Source organism: Pan troglodytes, chromosome 4 (assembly GCF_028858775.2).
Source record: "Pan troglodytes isolate AG18354 chromosome 4, NHGRI_mPanTro3-v2.0_pri, whole genome shotgun sequence".
In the NCBI taxonomy this organism is placed as follows: Eukaryota; Metazoa; Chordata; class Mammalia; order Primates; family Hominidae; genus Pan; species Pan troglodytes.
This window is the reverse complement of record NC_072402.2, coordinates 64,570,155-64,589,257: the sequence shown is the minus strand read 5'-3', so window position 1 is coordinate 64,589,257 and position 19,103 is coordinate 64,570,155.

Sequence of the window (19,103 nt, the reverse complement as noted above, 5' to 3'; positions counted from 1 at the left end):
TTGAAACACTCTTTTTGTAGAATCTGCAAGTGGATATTTGGACTGCTTTGTGGCCTTCGCTGGGAAAGGGTATATCTTCTCATAACTAGACAGAAGAATCTCAGAAAATTCTTTATGATATTTGCATTCAACTCACAGAGTTGAATATTCCTTTTGATAGAGCAGTTTTGAAATACTCTTTTCGTAGCATCTGCAAGAGTATATTTGGAGCGCTTAGAGGGTTATGGTGGAAAATAAAATATCTTCAAATAAAAACCAGACAGCAGCATTCTCAGAAACTTTTTTGTGACATTTGTATTCAACTCACAGAGCTGAACATAGCTATTCATAGAGTAGTTTTGAAAAACCCTTTTTGTATAATCTGCAATTGTATACTTGTACGCTTTGACCCCTTCATTGGAAACCGGAATATCTTCACATAAAAACTAGACAGAAGCATTCTCAGAAATTTCTTTGTGATGTGTGCATTCAACTCAAAGAATTGAACCTTCCTTTCTATAGAGCAGTTTTGAAACACTGTTTTTATAGAATCTGCAAGTGGACATTTGGAGAGATTTGAGGGCTATGGTGGAAAAGGAAATATCTTCACATACAAACTAGACAGAAGCATTCTCAGAAACTTCTTTTGGTTGTGTGCATTCAACTCACAGAGTTGAGCCTTCCTTTTGATAGTGCAGTTTTGAAACACTCTGTAGAATCTGCAAGCGGATATTTGGAGCGATTTGAAGCCTATGGTAGAAAAGGAAATATCTTCATTTAAAACTAGACAGAAGCATTCTCAGAAACTACTTTGTGTTGTGTACATTCAACTCACAGAGTTGAAACTTTCCTGTGATAGAGCAGCTTTGAAACACTCTTTTTGTAGAATATGCAGGTGGACATTTGGAGAGCTTTGAGGCCTATGGTGGAAAAGGGAATATCTTCACATAAAAACTAGACAGAAGCATTCCCAGAAATTTGTGATGTGTGCATTCAACTCTCAGAGTTGAACTTTGCTTTTGATAGAACAGTTTTGAAACACTCCTTTGTGGAATCGGCAAGTGGATATTTGGACGGTTTTGAGGCCTTCATTGGAAACGGGAATATCTTCCCATAAAAACTAGACAGAAGGATTATCTGAAACTTCTTTGTGATGTTTGCAATCAACTCATAGATTTGAACCTTCCTTTTGGTAGAGCAGTTTTTTAACACTCTTTTTGTAGAATCTGCAAGTGGATATTTGGACTGCTTTATTGCCTTCATTGGAAACGGGATTTTCTTCTCATAAAAACTAGAGAGAAGCATTCTCGGAAACTACTTTGTGATGTATGCTTTCAACTCCCAGAGTTGAACCTTCCTTTTGAGAGAGCAGTTTTGAAACACTCTTTTTGTACAGTCTGCAAGTGAAGACTTTGAGAGCTTTGAGGCCAATATGGAAAAGGAATTATCTTCACAAAAAAACTAGACAGAAGCATTCTCAGAAACTTCTTTGTGATGTGTGCATTCAACTCAGAGAGTTCAACCTTTCTTTTCATAGAGCAGTTTTGAAACACTCTTTTTGCAGAATGTGCATGTGGACATTTGGGGTGCTATAAGGGCTATGGTAGAACACGAAATATCTTCACATAAAAACTAAGCAGAAACATTCTCAGAAACTTCTTTGTGATGTGTGCATTCATCTCACAGAGTTGAACCTTTCTTTCGATAGAGCAGTTTTGAAACACTCTTTTTTTTGGGATCTGCAAATGGATATTTGGACCGGTTTGGGGCCTTCAATGGAAATGGGAATATCTTCACATAAAAACTAGACAGAAGCATTCTCAGAAGCTACTTTGTGATGTATGCATTCAACTCCCAGAGTTGAACCTTCCTTTTGATAGAGCAGTTTTGAGACACTCTTTGTGTACAATCTGCAAGCGGACATTTGGACTTCTTTGAGGCCTATGGTAGAATAGGAAATAACTTCATATAAAAAGTAGACAGAAGAATTTTCAGAATCTACTTTGTGTTGTGTGCATTCAACTCACAGAGTTGAACCTTTCTTTGGACAGAGCAGCTTTGAAACACTCTTTTTGTAGAATCTGCAAGTGGACATTTTCAGCGCTTTGAGTGATATGGTGGAAAAGGAAATATCTTCACCTGATAACTAGACAGATGCGTTCTGAGAAACTTCTTTGTGATGTTTGCATTCAACTCACAGTGTTGAACATTCCTTTTCATAGAGCAGTTTTGAAACACCCTTTTTGTAGAATCTGCTAAACGATATTTGGACCGGCATGAGGCCTTCATTGGAAACGGGAATATCTTCACCTAAAAACTAGACAGAAGAATTCTCAGAAACTTCTTTGTGATGTCTGCATTCAACTCACAGAGTTGAACCTTTCTTTCGATAGAGCAGTTTTGAAACACTCTTTTTTTAGGATGTGCAAGTGGACATTTGGATGGCTTTGAGGGCTATGGTGGAAAAGGAAGTATCTTCACAAATAAACTAGACAGAAGCATTCTCAGAAACTTTTTTTGATGTGTGCATTCAGCTCATAGTGCTGAACCTTTCTTTTGATGAAGCAGTTTTGAAACACTTTTTGTAGAACCTGCAAGTGCACATTTGGAGCGCTATGAGGGCTATCGTCGAAAAGGAAATATCTTCATATAAAAACTAGGCAGAAGAATTTCCATAAAGTTCTTTGTGATGTGGGCATTCAACTCAGAGAGTTGAACCTTTCTTTTGATAGAGCGGTTTTTTTACTTTTTTAATTTGTTTTAATTTATTTAGTCATTTATTTTTATTGTTATTATACTTTATGTTTTAGGTTACATGTGCACAATATGCAGGTTGGTTACATATGTATACATGTGCCTTGCTTGTGCACTGCACCCACTTACTCATCATCTAACATTAAGTATATCTCCCAATGCCATCCCTCCTCCTTCCTCCCACCCCACAACGGTCCCCGGTGTGTGATGTTCCCCTTCCTGTGTCCATTTGTTCCCATTGTTCAACACCCACCTATGAGAGAAAATATGCGATGTTTGGTTTTTTCTAATTGTGATAGTTTACTGAGAATAATGATTTCAAATTTCATCCATGTATCTACAAAGGACTTGAACTCATCATTTTTTATGGCTGCATAGTATTCCATTGTGTATATGTGCCACATTACTTAATCCAGTGTATCATTGTTGGACATTTGGGTTGTTCCCAAGTCTTTCCTATTGTGAATAAAGCTGCAATAAACATACGTGTGAATGTGTCTTTATTACAGCATGATTTATAGTCCTTTGGGTATATACCCAGTAATGGGGTGGCTGGTTCAAATGGTATTTCTTGTTCTAGATTCCTGTGGAATCATCACACTGACTTCCACAATGGTTGAACTAGTTTACAGTCCCACCAACAGTGTAAAAGTGTTCCTATTTCTCCACATCCTCTCTGTCACCTGATTTTTCCTGACTTTTTAATGATTGCCATTCTAACTGGTGTGAGATGGTATCTCATTGTGGTTTTGATTTGCATTTCTCTGATGGCCAGTGTGGTAAGCATTCTTTCATGTGTTTTTTGGCTGCATAAATGTCTTCTTTTGAGAAGTGTCTGTTCATGTCCTTCACCCACTTTTTGATGGGTTTGTTTGTTTTTTTCTTGTAGATTTGTTTGTGTTCATTGTAGATTCTGGATATTAGCCCTTTGTCAGATGAGTAGGTTGTGAAAATTTTCTCCCATTTTGTAGGTTGCGTGTTCACTCTGGTGGTAGTTTCTTTTGCTGTGCAGGAGCGCTTCGGTTTAATTAGAACCCATTTGCCAATTTTGGCTTTCGTTGCCATTGCTTTTGGTGTTTTAGACATGAAGTCCTTGCCCATGCCTATGTCCTGAATGGTAATGCCTAGGTTTTCTTCTAGGGTTTTTATGGCTTTAGTTCTAACGTTTCAGTCTTTAATCCATGTTGAATTAATTTTTGTATAAGGTGTAAGGATGGGATCCAGTTTCAGCTTTCTACATATGGCTAGCCGGTTTTCCCAGCACCATTTGTTAAATAGGGAATCCTTTCCCCATTGCTTGTTTTTCTCAGGTTTGTCAAAGATCAGATAGTTGTAGATATGCAGCATTATTTCTGAGGGCTCTGTTCTGTTTCATTGATCTATATCTCTGTTTCTGTACCAGTACCACGCTGTTTTGGTTACTGTAGCCTTGTAGTATAGTTTGAAGTCAGGTAGTGTGATGCCTCCAGCCTTGTTCTTTAGGCTTAGGATTGACTTGGTGATGTGGGCTCTTTTTTGGTTCCATATGAACTTTAAAGTAGTTTTTTCCAATTCTGTGAATAAAGTCATTGGTAGCTTGATGGGGATGGCATTGAATATGTAAATTTCCTTGGGCAGTATGGCCATTTTCATGATATTGATTCTTCCTACCCATGAGCATGGAATGTTCTTCCATTTGTTTGTATCCTCTTTTATTTCATTGAGCAGTGGTTTGTAGTTCTCCTTGAAGAGGTCCTTCACATACCTTGTAAGTTGGATTCCTAGGTATTTTACTCTCTTTGAAGCAATTGTGAATGGGAGTTCACTCATGATTTGGCTCTTGGTCTGTTATTGGTGTGTAAGGATGCTTGTGATTTTTGTACATTGATTTTGTATCCTGAGACTTTGCTGAAGTTGCTTATCAGCTTAAGGAGATTTTGGGCTGAGACAATCGGGTTTCCTAGATATACAATCATGTCATTTGCAAACAGGGATAATTTGAATTCCTATTTTCCTAATTGAATACCCTTTATTTCCTTCTCCTGCCTAATTGCCCTGGCCAGAACTTTCAACACTATGTCAAATAGGAGTGGTGAGAGAGGGCATCCTTGTCTTGTGCCAGTTTTCAAAGGGAATGCTTCCAGTTTTTGCCAATTCAGTATGATATTGGCTGTGGGTTTTTCATAGATAGCTCTTATTATTTTGAGATACATCCCATCAATACCTAATTTATTGAGAGTTTTTAGCATGAAGTGTTGTTGAATTTTGTCAAAGGCCTTTTCTGCATCTATTGAGATAATCATGTGGTTTTTGTCTTTGGTTCTGTTTATATGCTGGATTACATTTATTGATTTGCATATATTGAACCAGTTTTGCTTCCCAGGGATGAAGCCCACTTGATCATGGTGGATAAGCTTTTTGATGTGCTGCTGGATTCAGTTTGCCAGTATTTTATTGAGGATATTTTCATCAATGTTCATCAAGGATATTGGTCTAAAATTCTCTTTTTTTGTTGTGTCTCTGCTCGGCTTTGGTGTCAGGATGATTCTGGCCTCATAAAATGAGTTAGGGAAAATTCCCTCTTATTCTATTGTTTGGAATATTTTCAGAAGGAATGGTACTGGTCCTGGACACTTTTTGGTTCGTAAGCTATTGATTAGTGCCCCAATTTCAAATCCTTTTGTTGGTCTATTCAGAGATTCAACTTCTTCCTTGCTTCGTCTTGGGAGGGTGTATGTGTCGAGGAATTTATCTATTTCTTCTAGATTTTCTAGCTTATTTGTGTAGAGGTGTTTGTAGTATTCTCTGATGGTAGTTTTTATTTCTGTGGGATCGGTAGTGATATCCCCTTTATCATTTTTTATTGCGTCTATTTGATTCTTCTCTCTCTTTTTCTTTATTAGTCTTGCTTGCGGTCTATCAATTTTGTTGATCCTTTCAAAAAACCAGCTCCTGAATTCATTAATTCTATGAAGGGTTTTTTGTGTCTCTATTTCCTTCAGTTCTGCTCTGATCTTAGTTGTTTCTTGCCTTCTGCTAGCTTTTGAATATGTTTGTCCTTGCTTTTCTAGTTCTTTTCATTGTGATGTTAGGGTGTCAATTTTGGTTCTTTCCTGCTTTCTCTTGTGGGCATTTAGTGCTATAAATTTCCCTCTACTCACTGCTTTGAATGCATCTGAGAGATTCTGGTATGTTGTGTCTTTGTTGTCATTGGTTTCAAAGAACATCTTTATTTCTGCCTTCATTTCGTTATGTACCCAGTAGTCATTCAGGAGCAGGTTGTTCAGTTTCCATGTAGTTGAGCGGCTTTGAGTGAGATTCTTAATCCTGAGTTCTAGTTTGATTGCACTGTGGTCTGAGAGATAGTTTTTTGTAATTTCTGTTCTTTTACATTTGCTGAGGAGAGCTTTAAAGTATGTGGTCAATTTGGGAATAGGTGTGGTGTGGTGCTGAAAAAAATGTATATTCTGTTGATTTGGGGTGGAGAGTTCTGTAGATGTCTATTAGGTCTGCTTGGTGCAGAGCTGAGTTCAATTCTTGGGTATCCTTGTTGACTTTCTGTCTCATTGATCTGTCTAATGTTGACAGTGGGGTGTTAAAGTCTCCCATTATTAATGTGTGGGAGTCTAAGTCTCTTTGTATGTCACTCAGGACTTGCTTTATGAATCTGGGTGCTCCTGTATTGAGTGCTTATAATAGGAACTGCTCCGATCGACAGCTCTTAATGTGAGCAATGCAGAAGATGGGTGATTTCTGCATTTCCATGAGAGGTACCAGGTTCATCTCACTAGGGAGTACCAGACAGTGGGCACAGGTCAGTGGGTGCTTGCACCCTGCACAAGCCAAAGCAGGGTGAGGCAGTTCCTCACCCAGGGAGTGCAAGGGGTCAGGGAGATCCCTTTCCTAGTCAAAGAAAGGGGTGACAGACAGCACCTAGAAAATTGGGTCACTCCCCCCAAAATAGTATGCTTTTCCAATGGGCTTAAAAAACGGCACACCAGGAGATTATATTCAGCAACTGGCTCAGAGGGTCCCATGCCCCCAGAGTCTCACTGATTGCTAGCACAGCAGTCTGAGATCAAACTGCAAGGCAGCAGCAAGGCCGGGGGAGGGGCGCCTGCCATTGCCCAGGCTTGCTTAGGTAAACAAAGCAGCCTGGATGCTTGAACTGGGTGGAACCCACCACAGCTCAAAGAGGCTTGCCTGCCTCTGTAGGCTCCACCTCTGGGGGCAGGGCAAAGACAAAGAAAAAGACAGTGGTAACCTCTGCAGACTTAAATATCCCTGTCTGACAGCTTTGAAGAGAGTAGTGGTTCTCCCAGCACGCAGCTGGAGATCTGAGAACAGGCAGACTGCCTCCTCAAGTGGGTCCCTGACCCCTGACCCCAGAGCAGCCTAACTGGGAGGCACCCCACAGCAGGGGCACACTGACACCTCACAAGGCCGGGTACACCAACAGACCTGCAGCTGAGGGTCCTGTCTGTTAGAAGGAAAACTAACAAACAGAAAGGACATCCACACCAAAATCCCATCTGTACATCACCATCATCAAAGACCAAAAGTAGATAAAATCACAAAGAAGGGGAAAAAGCAGAGCAGAAAAACTGGAAACTCTAAAAAGCAGAGCACCTCTCCTCCTCCAAAGGAACGCAGTTCCTCTCCAGCAATGGAACAATGCTGGAAGGAGAATGACTTTGATGAGCTGAGAGAAGAAGGCTTCAGACGATCTAATTACTCCGAGCTACTGGTGGACATTCAAAACAAAGGCAAAGAAGTTGAAAACTTTGAAAAAAATTCAGAAGAATGTAAAACTAGAATAACCAATACAGAGAAGTGCTTAAAAGAGCCAATGGAGCTGCAAACCAAGGCTCGAGAACTACGTGAAGAAAGCAGAAGCCTCAGGAGCAGATGCAAACATTTCAAAGAAAGGGTATCTGTGATGGAAGATGAAATGAATGAAATGAAGTGAGAAGGGAAGTTTAGAGAATAAAGAATAAAAGGAAATGAGCAAATCCTCCCAGAAATATGGGACTTTGTGAAAAGACTAAATCTACGTCTGATTGGTGTACCCGAAAGTGATGGGGAGAATGGAACCAAGTTGGAAAACACTCGGCAGGATATTATCCAGGAGAACTTCCCCAATCTAGCAAGGCAGGCCAACATTCAGATTCAGGAAATACAGAGAACACCACAAAGATACTCCTCGAGAAGAGCAACTCCAAGACACATATTTGTCAGATTCACCAAAGTTGAAATGAAGGAAAAAATGTTAATGGCAGCCAGAGAGAAAGGTCAGGTTAGGCTCAAAGGGAAGCGCATCGGACTAACAGCAGATATCTCAGTAGAAACTATACAAGCCAGAAGAGAGTAGGGGCCAATATTCAACATTCTTAAAGAAAAGAATTTTCAACCCAGAATTTCATATCCAGCCAAACTAAGCTTCACAAGTGAAGGAAAATAAAATACTTTACAGAAAGCAAATGCTGAGAGATTTTGTCACCACCAAGCCTGCCCTAAAAGAGCTCCTGAAGGAAACACTAAACATGGAAAGGAACAACAAGTACCAGCTGCTGCAAAATCATGCCAAAATGTAAGGACCATCGAAACTAGGAAGAAACTGCATCAACTAACATGCAAAATAACCAGCTAATATAATAATGACAGGATCAAATTCACACATAACAATATTAACTTTAAATGTAAATGGACTAAATGCTTCAATAGAAAGACACAGACTGGCAATTTGGTTAAAGAGTCAAGACCCATCAGTGTGCTGTATTCAGGAAACCCATCTCACCTGCAGAGACACACATAGGCTCAAAATAATAGGATGGTGGAAGATCAACCAAGCAAATGGAAAACAAGAAAAGGCAGGGGTTGCAATCCTAGTCTCTGATAAAACAGACGTTAAACCAACAAAGATCAAAAGAGACAAAGAAGACAATTACATAATTGCAAAGTGATAGAGCAGTTTTTAAACACACTTTTTTAAGAATCTGCAAGTGGATATTTGGAGCGATTTGAGGCCTTTGTTGGAAACGGGAATACCTTCACATAAAAACTAGACAGAAGCATTCTCAGAAATTACTTTGTGATGTGTGCATTCAACCCACAGAGGTGAACCTTCCTTTTGATAGAGCAGTTTTGAAACACTCTTTCTGTAGAATCCGCAAGCGGACATTTGGAGAGCATCGAGGCCTATGGTAGAAAAGGAAATATCTTCATGTAAAAACTAGACAGAAACATTCTCTGAAACTACTTTGTGTTGTGCACATTCAACTCACAGAGATGAACCTCTGATTTGATAGAGCAGCTTTGAAACACTCTTTTTGTAGAATATGTAAGTGGACATTTGGAGAGCTTTGAGGCCTATGGTGGAAAAGGAAATATCTTCACATAAAAACTAGACAGAAGCATTATCAGAAACTTCTTTGTGATGTGAGCATTCAACTCACAGAGATGAACCTTCCCTTTGATACAGCAATTTTGAAACACTCTTTGTGTAGAATCTGCAAGTGGACATTTGGGGCACTTAGAGGGCTATGGTGGAAAAGAAAATATCTTCACATAAAAACTAGACAGAAGCATTCTCAGAAACTTCTTTGTGATATGTGCATCCAACTCACAGAGTTGAACCTTTCTTTTGATAGAGCAGTTTTGAAACACTCTTTTTGTGGAATCTGCAAGTGGACATCCGGAGTGATTTGAGGGCTGTGGTGGAAAAGGAAACATCTTCACATAAAAAATAGACAGATACATTCTCATTAACTTCTTTATGATGTTTGCATTCAACTCACAGGGTTGAACATAAATTTTCATAGAGCAGTTTTGAAACACTCTTTTTGTAGAATCTGCAAATTGATATTTGGACCGGTTTAAGGCCTTTGTTAGAAACGGGAATATCTTCACAGAAAAACTTTACAGAAGCATTCTCAGAAACTTCTTTTTGATGTGTGCATTCAACTCACAGAGGTGAATCTTTCTTTTGATAGAGTAGTTTTGAAACACTCTTTGTGTAGAATCTGCAAGCAGACATTTGGAACACATTGAGGCCTTTGGTAGAAATGGAAATATCTTCATATAAAAACTAGACAGAAGCATTCTCAGAAACTACTTTGTGTTGTGTGCATTAAAATCACAGAGTTGAACCTGTGATTTGATAGAGAAGCTTTGAAACACTCTTTTGTAGAATCTGTAAGTGAACATTTGGAGAGCTTTGAGGCCTATGGTGGAAAAGGAAATGTCTTCAAATAAAAACTAGACAGAAGCATTCTCAGAAACTTCTTTGTGATGTCTGCATTCAACTCACAGAGTTGAACCTTACTTTTGATAGAGCAGTTATGAAACGCTCTTAGTGTGGAATCTGCAAGTGGAAATATGGCGCACTTTGAGGGCAATGGTGGAAAAGGAAATACCTTCACATAAAAACTAGACAGAAGCATTCTCAGAAACTTCTTTGTGATGTGTGCATTCAACTCACAGAGTTGAACCTTCCTTTGGGTAGAGCAGTTTTGAAAAACTCTTTTTGTAGAATCTGCAAGTGGAAATTTTGATCGCTTTGAGTGCTATGGTGGAAAAGGAAATATCTTCACATAAAAATTAGAGAGAAGCATTTTCGGAATCTTCTTTGTGATATTTGCATTTAACTCACAGAGTTGAACATACCTTTTCATAGCGCAGTTTTGAAACACTCTTTTTGTAGAACCTGCAAATGGATATTTAGGCCAGTTTGAGGTCTTCGTTGGAAATGGGAATATCTTCACGTAAAAAGTAGACAGCAGCATTCTCAGAAACTTCTTCTTGATGTTTGCATTCAACTCACAGAGCTGAAACTTCCTTTTGGTAGAGCAGTTTTAAAACACTCTTTTTGTAGGATCTGCAGGTGGATATTTGGACCACTTTGTGGCCTTCATTGGAAACGGGATTGTCTTCTCATAAAAACTAGACAGAAGCATTTTCAGAAACTACTTTCTGACGTATGCATTCATCTCACAGAGCTGAACCTTCCTTTTGATGGAGCAGTTTTGAAACACTCTTTTTGTAGAATCTGCAAGTGGACATTTGGAGTGCTTTAAGACCAAGGTGGAAAAGGAAATATCTTCACATAAAAACTAGACAGAAGCATGCTCAGAAACTACCTGGTGATATGTGCATTCAATTCACAGAGTTGAGCCTTGCTTTTCATAGAGTAGTTCTGAAACTCTCTTTTTGTAGAATCTGCAAGTGGACATTTGGACCGTTTTGAGGTCTTCGTTGGAAACGGGAATATCTTCACATAAAAACTAGACAGAATCATTCTCAGAAACTTCTTTGTAATGTGTGCATTCAACTCACAGAGGCGGACCTTCCTTTTGATGGAGCAGTTTTGAAACACTCTTTCTCTAGAATCTGCAAGTGGACATTTGGAGGGCTTTGAAGCCTAAGGTAGAAAAGGATATATCTTCATATAAAAACTGGACAGAAGCATTCTCAAAAACTACTTTGTGATGTATGCATTCAACTCACACAGTTGAAGCTTACTTTGGGTAGAGTAGTTTTGAAAAACTCTTTTTGTAGAATCTGCAAGTGGACATTTGGAGCACTTTGAGGCCAAGGTGGAAAAGGAAATATCTTCACATAAAAACTTCACAGAAGCATTCTCAGAAACTTCTTTGTGATGTTTGCATTCAACTCACAGAGTTGAACCTTCTTTTTGGTACAGTAGTTTTTAAACACTCTTTTTGTAGAATCTATAAATATATATTTTGACTGCTTTTTGTCCTTCTTTGGAAACGGTAATATATTCTCATAACTATACAGAAGCATTCCCAGAAACATCTTTGTGATATTTGCATTCAACTCACAGACTTGAATTTTCATTTTGATAGAGCAGTTTTGAAATACAGTTTTTGTAGAATCTGCAAGTGTACTTTTGGATTGCTTTGATGGTTATGGTGGAAAATGAGATATCTTCACATAAAAACTAGACAGAAGCATTCTCAGAAACCTCTTTGTGATGTGTGCATTCAACGCACAGAGTTGAAACTTGCTTTTGGTAGAGCACTTTTGAAACACTCTTTTTTGTGGAATCCGCAAGTGGATATTTGGATTGGTTTGAGGCCTTCGTTGGAAACGGAAATATCTTCCCATATAAGCTAGACAAAAGCATTCTCAGAAACTTCTTTTTGATGTTTGCATTCAACTCACAGAGTTGAACCTTCCTTTTGGTAGAGCAGTTTTTAAACACTCTTTTTGTAGAAACTGCAAGTGGATGTTTGGACTGCTTTGTGGCCTTCTTTGGAAATGGGTTTATCTTCTCATAAAAACTAGACAGAAGCATTCTCAGAAACTTCTTTGAATTGTGTGCATTCAACTCACAGACCTGAAACTTCCTTTTGATAGAGCAGTTTTTAAACACCCTTTGTGTAGGATCTGCAAGCAGACATTTGGAGCGCTTTGAGGCGTATGGTAGAAAAGAAAATATCTTCATATAAAAAGCAGACAGAAGCATCCTGAGAAACGACTTTGTGTTGTGTGCATTCAACTCACAGAGTTGAACCTTCCTTTGATAGAGCATCTTTGAAAAACTCTTTTTGTAGAATCTGCAAGTGGACATTTGGAGAGCTTTGATGCCTGAGGTGGAAAAGGATATATCTTCACATAAACACTAGACAAAACATTCTCAGAAACTTATTTGTGATGTGTGCCTTCAACTCACAGAGTTGTACCTTGCTTTTGATAGAGAAGTTTTAAAGCACTCTTTTGTTAGGATCTGCAAGTGGACATTTGGACTGCTTTGCAGCCTTCCTTGGAAACGGGATTATCTTCCCATAAAAACTACACAGAAGCATTCTCAGAAAATACTTTGTGACGTATGCATTCAACCCACAGAGTTAAACATTTCTTTTGTTAGAGCAGTTTTGAAACGCTCTTTTTGTAGAATCTGCAAGTGGACATTTGTAGCTCTTTGAGGCCAATATGGAAAAGGTAATATCTTCACATAAAAAATAGACAGAAGCATTCTCTGAATCTTCTTTGTGATGTTTCCATTCAACTCACAGAGTTGAACATTCTTTTTGGTAGAGCAGTTTTTAAGCACTTTTTTTGTGGTATCTGCAAGTGGATATTGAGATTGCTTTGTGGCCTTCGTTGGAAACGGGATTATCTTCTCATTAAAACTAGACAGAGGCATTCTCTGAAACCACTTTGTGATGTACGCATTCAACTCACAGAGCTGAGCCATCCTTTTGATAGAGAAGTTTTGAAACACTCTTTTTGTAGAATCTGCAAGTGGACATTTGGAGCGCTTTGAGGCCAAGGTGGAAAAGGAAATATCTTCACATAAAAACTAGACAGAACCATTCTCAGAAACTTTTTTGTGATGTGTGCATTCAACTCACAGAGTTGAAAATGGGTTTTGATAGAACAGTTTTGAAACGCTCTTTTTGTGGAATCTGCAAGTGAATATTTCGACCGGTTTGAGGCCTTCGTTTGAAACGGGAATCTCTTACCATAAAAACTAGACAGAAGCATTCTCAGAAATTTCCTTGTGATGTTTGCATTCAACTCACAGAGTTGAACCTTCTTTTTGCTGGAGCAGTTTTTAAACACTCTTTTTGAAGAATCTCCATGTGGATATTTGGAGTGTTTTGTGGCCTTCTTTGGAAGTGGAATTATCTTCTCATAAAAACGAGACAGAAGCATTTTCAGAAACTACTTTCTGATTTGCGGATTCAACTCCCAGAGTTGAACCTTCCTTTTGATAGAGCAGTTTTGAAACACTCTTTTTGTAGAATCTGCAAGTGGACATTTGGAGCGCTTTGAGTTCTGTGGTGGAAAAGGGAATATCCTCACACAAAAACTAGACAGTAGCATTCTCAGAAAATTCTTTGTTATGTTTGCATTCAACTCAGAGAATTGAACATACCTTTTCATAGAGCAGCTTTGAAACACTGTTTTTGTTGAATCTGCAAGTGGATATATAGACAGGTTTGAGGCCTTCATTGGAAACGGGAATATCTTGACATAAAAACTAGGCAGAAGCATTCTCAGAAACTTCTTTGTGATGTTTGCATTCAACTCACAGTGTTGAACATACGTTTTCATAGAGAAGTTTTTAAACACTCTTTTGGTAGTATCTGTAAGTGGATATTTGGACTGCTTTGTTTCGTTCATTGGAAACGGGAATATCTTCTTATAAAAACTTGACAGAAGCATTCTGAGAAACTTCTTTGTGATGTGTGCCTTCAACTCACAGAGTTGAAACTTTCTTTTGATAGAGCAGTTTTGAAACACTCTTGTTGTTGAATCGGCAAGTGGATATTTGGACCGGTTTGAGGCCGTCATTGTAAACGGAAATATCTTCCCATAGAAGTAGACAGAAGCATTCTCAGAAACTTCTTTGTGATGTTTGCATTCAACTCACAGAGTTGAACCTGCCTTTTAGTAGAGCAGTTTTTAAACACTCTTTTTGTAGAATCTGCAAGTGGAAATTTGGACTGCTTTGTGGACTTCGTTGGAAACGGAATTATCTTCTCATAAAAACTGGACAGAAGCATTCTCAGAAACTACTTTGTGATGTACTCATTAAAAACTCAGAGTTGAATCTTCCTTTTGATAACTCTCTCAAAAGTTTTGAAACACTCTTTTTGTAGAATCTGGAAGTGGACATTTGGAGTGCTTTGAGGCCTTCGTTGGAAATGGTAATATCTTCACTTAAAAACTAGACAGATGCATTCTCATAAACTTCTTTGTGATGTGTGCATTTAATTCAGAGAGTTGAAACTTTCTTTTCTTAGAGCAGCTTTGAAACACTCTTTTGGTAGCATCTGCAAGTTGACATTTGGAGTGCTTTGAGGGCTATGGTGTAAAAGGAAATATCTTCACATAAAATCTAGACAGAATCATTGTCAGAATCGTCTTTGTGATGTTTGCATTCAACTCACAGAGTTGAACATACGTTTTCATAGAGTAGTTTTTAAACACTCTTTTTGTAGAATCTGCAAGTGGATATTTGGACTGCTTTGTTGCCTTCGCTGGAAACGGGAATATCTTCTCACAGAAACTTGAGAGAAGCATTCTCAGAAACTTCTTTGTGATGTGTGCGTTCAACTCAGAGTTGAACCTTCCTTTTGAGAGAACAGTTTTGAAACCCTCTAATTGCAAAATCTGCAAGTGGCCATATGGAAGGCTTTGAAATTTATGGTGGAAGAAGCAATATCTTCACCTAAAAACTAGACAGAATCATTCTCAGGAACTTCTTTATAATGTGTGGATTCAACTCACAGAGTTGTACCTTCCTTTCGTTAGAGCAGTTTTGAAACACTCTGTTTGTAGAATCTGCAATTGGACATTTGGAGCGCTTAGAGGGCTAAGGTGGAAAAGGCAATATCTTCACATAAAAATTAGACTGAAGGATTCTCAGAAACTTCTTTGGGATATGTGGATTCAACTCACGGAATTGAACTTTTCTTTTGATAGGGTAGTTTTGAAACACTCTTTTTTAGTATCTGCAAGTGGATATTTGGACCGGCTTGAGGCCTTCGTTGGAAACGGGAATGTCTTCACATAACAACTATACAGAAGTATTCTCAGAAACTTCTTTGTGATGTCTGCATTCAACTCACAGAGTTGAACATTGCTTTTGGTACAGCAGTTTAGAAACACTCTTTTTGTAGAATCTGTACGTGGATATTTGGAATGCTTTGTGGTGTTCATTGGAAACGGGATGATATTCTCATAAAAACTAGACAGAACCATTCTCAGAAACTACTTTGTGATGTATGCATTCAGCTCACACAGTTGAACTTTCCTTTTGATAGAGTAGGTTTGAAACACTCTTTATGTAGGATCTGCAAATGGATATTTGGACTGCTTTGTGTCCTTCATTGGAAACGGGAATATCTTCACATAAAAACTAGACAGAAACATTCTCAGAAACTGCTTTGTGATGTGTGCATTCAACTCACAGAGTTGAAGATTTATTTTCATAGAACAGTTTTGAAACACTCTCTTTGTAGAATATGCAAGTGGACATTTGGAGCACTTGCATGGGCTATGGTGGAAAATAAAATATCTTCACATAAAATCTAGACAGAAGCGTTCTCAGAAACTTCTTTGTGATGTTTGCATTCAACTCAGAGAGTTGAACATATCTTTTCATAGAGCAGTTTGGAAATACTCTTTTGGTAGGATCTGCAATGGATATTAAACCAGCTTGAGGCCTTCATTAGAAGCGGGTATATCTTCTCATAAAAGCTTGACAGACGAATTCTCAGAAACTTATTTGTGATGGGTGCATTCACCTCAAAGAGTTGCACCTTGGTTTTGAAAGAGCAGTTTTGAAACACTCTATTTGCAGAATCTGCAAGTGAATATTTGGAGCGGATTGAGAGCGATGGTGGAAAAGGGAATATCTTCACATAAAAACTAGACATAAACATTCTCAGGAACTTCTTTGTGATGTGTGCATTCAACTCCCACAGTTGTAACCTCCTTTTGATAGAGCAGTTTTGAAACACTGTCTTTGTAGAATCTGCAAGTGGATATTGAGACCATTTTGAGGCCTTCATTGGAAACGGGTATATCTTCTCATAAAAACTTGACAGAAGAATTCTCAGAAACTTCTTGTGATGTGTGCATTCACCTCACAGAGTTGAAACTTCCTTTTGATAGAGCAGTTTTGAAACACTCTATTTGCAGAATCTGCAAGTCGACATTTGGAGCGCTTTTAGGGCTATGGTGGGAAAGGGAATATCTTCACATAAAAACTAGACAGAAGTATTCTCAGAAATTTCTTTGTGATGTTTGCATACAACTCACAGTGTTGAACATATCTTTTCATAGAGTAGTTTTGAAATACTCTTTTTGTAGAATCTGCAGGTAGATATTTGGACCAGTTTGAGGCCTACGTTGGAAATGGGAATATCTTCACATAAAAACTACACAGAAGCATTATCAGAAACTTCTTTGTGATGTGTGCATTCAACTCACTGACGTGAACCTTCATTTTGATAGAGCAGTTTTGAAACTCTCTTTATGTAAAATCTGCAAGCGGACATTTGGAGTGCTCTGAGGCCTATGGAAGAAAAGGATATATCTTCATATAAAAACTACACAGAAGCATTCGCAGAAAATGCTTTGTGTTGTGCGCATTCAACTCACAGAGTTGAAGCTTTCCTTTGATAGAGCAGCTTTGAACCACTCTTTTTGTAGAATCTGCTAGTGGACATTTGGAAATCTTTGAGGCCTATGGTAGAAAAGTAAATATCTTCATATGAAAACTAGATAGATGAATTCTCAGAAACTACTTTGTGTTGTGGGCATTCAACTCACAGAGTTGAAACTTTCTTTTGATAGAGCAGCTTTGAAACACTCTTTTTGTAGAATCTGCGTGTGGACATTTGGAGCGCTTTGAGGGCTATGGTTGAAAAGGAAATATCTTCATATAAAAACTAGAAAGATGCATTGTCAGAAACTTCTTTGGGACGTGTGTATTCAACTCACCAAGTTGAAACTTTCTATTGATAGAGAAGTTTAGAAACACTCTTTTTTTTAGAATCTGCAACTGGATATTTGGACTGGTTTCAGGCCTTCATTGGAAACGGGAATATCTTCACATAATAATTAGACAGAAGCATTCTCAGAAACTTTTTGTTATATGTGCATTCAACACACAGACGTGAAACTTCCTTTTGATAGAGCTGTTTTGATGCGCTCTTTGTGTAGAATCTGCAAGCGGACATTTGGAGCGCTTTGAGGCCTAGGGTAGAAAAGAAAATATTTTCATGTAAAAACTAGAGAGAAGCATTCTCAGAAACTATTTTGTGTTGTGTGCATTCAACTCACAGAGTTGAATCTTTCCTTTAATAGAGCAGCTTTTAAACACTCGTTTTGTAGAATCTGCAAGTGGACATTTGGAGAGCTTTGAGGCCTACGGTTTAAAGGAAATATCTTCTCATAAATCTAGACAGAAGCATTCTCAGATACTTCCTTGTGATGTGTGCCTTCAACTCACAGAGTGGAACCTTCCTTTCGGCAGAGCAGTTATTATTATTATTATTAGTAGTAGTATTATTATTATACTTTAAATTTTAGGGTATGTGTGCACAATGTGCAGGTTAGTTACATACGTATACTTGTGCCATGCTGGTGTGCTGCACCCACTAACTCATCATCTAGTATTAGGTATATCTCCCAATGCTATCCCTCGCCCCTCCCTCCACCTCACAGCTGTCCCCAGAGTGTGATGTTTTCCTTCCTGTGTCCATGTGTTCTCATTGTTCGATTCCCATCTATGAGTGAAAATATGTGGTGTTTGGTTTTTTGTTCTTGCGATAGTTTACTGAGAATGATGATGTCCAATTTCATCCATGTCCCTACAAAGGAGATGAACTCATCATCTTTTATGGCTGTGTAGTATTCCATGGTGTATATGTGCCACATTTTCTTAATCCAGTCTATCATTGTTGGACATTTGGGTTGGTTCCAAGTCTTTGCTTTGTGAATAATGCTGCAATAAACATACGTGTGCATGTGTCTTTATAGCAGCATGATTTATAGTCCTTTGGGTATATACCCAGTAACGGGATGGCTGGGTCAAATGGTATTTCCAGTTCTAGATCCCTGAGGAGTCGCCACACTGACTTCCACAATGACTGAACTAGTTTACAGTCCCACCAACAGTGTAAAATTGTTCCTATTTCTCCACATCCTCTCCAGCACCTGTTTTTTCTTGACCTTTTAATGATTGCCATTCTAATTGGTGTGAGATGGTATCTCATTGCGGTTTTGATTTGCATTTCTCTGGTGGCCAGTGATGGTGAGCATTTTTTCACGTGTTTTTTGGCTGCATAAACGTTTTCTTTTATGTATGTCTGTTCATGTCCTTCACCCACTTTTTGATGGGGTTGTTTGTCTTTTTCTTGTAAAGTTGTTTGAGTTCATTGTAAACTCTGGATATTAGCCATTTGTCAGATGAGTAGGTTACAAAATTTTTCTCCCTTTTTTTAGGTTTCCTGTACACTCTGATGGTAGTTTCTTTTGCTGTGCAGAAGCTCTTTAGTTTAATTAGATCCCATTTGTCAATTTTGTCTTTTGTTGCCATTGCTTTTGGTGTTTTAGAAATGAAGTCCTTGCCCTTGCCTATGTCCTGAATGGTAATGCATAGGTTTTCTTCTAGGGTTTTTATGGTTTTAGCTCTAAAGTTTAAGTCTTTAATCTATCTTGAATTGATTATTGTATAAGGTATAAGGAAGGGATCCAGTTTCAGCTTTCTACAGTTTTTAAAAACTCTTTCTGTAGAATCTGCAAGTGGATATTTGGATTGCTTAGTGGAGTTCATTGGAAAAGGGTATATACTCTCATAACTATACAGAAACATTCTCTGAAACTTCTTGGTGACGTGTGCCTTA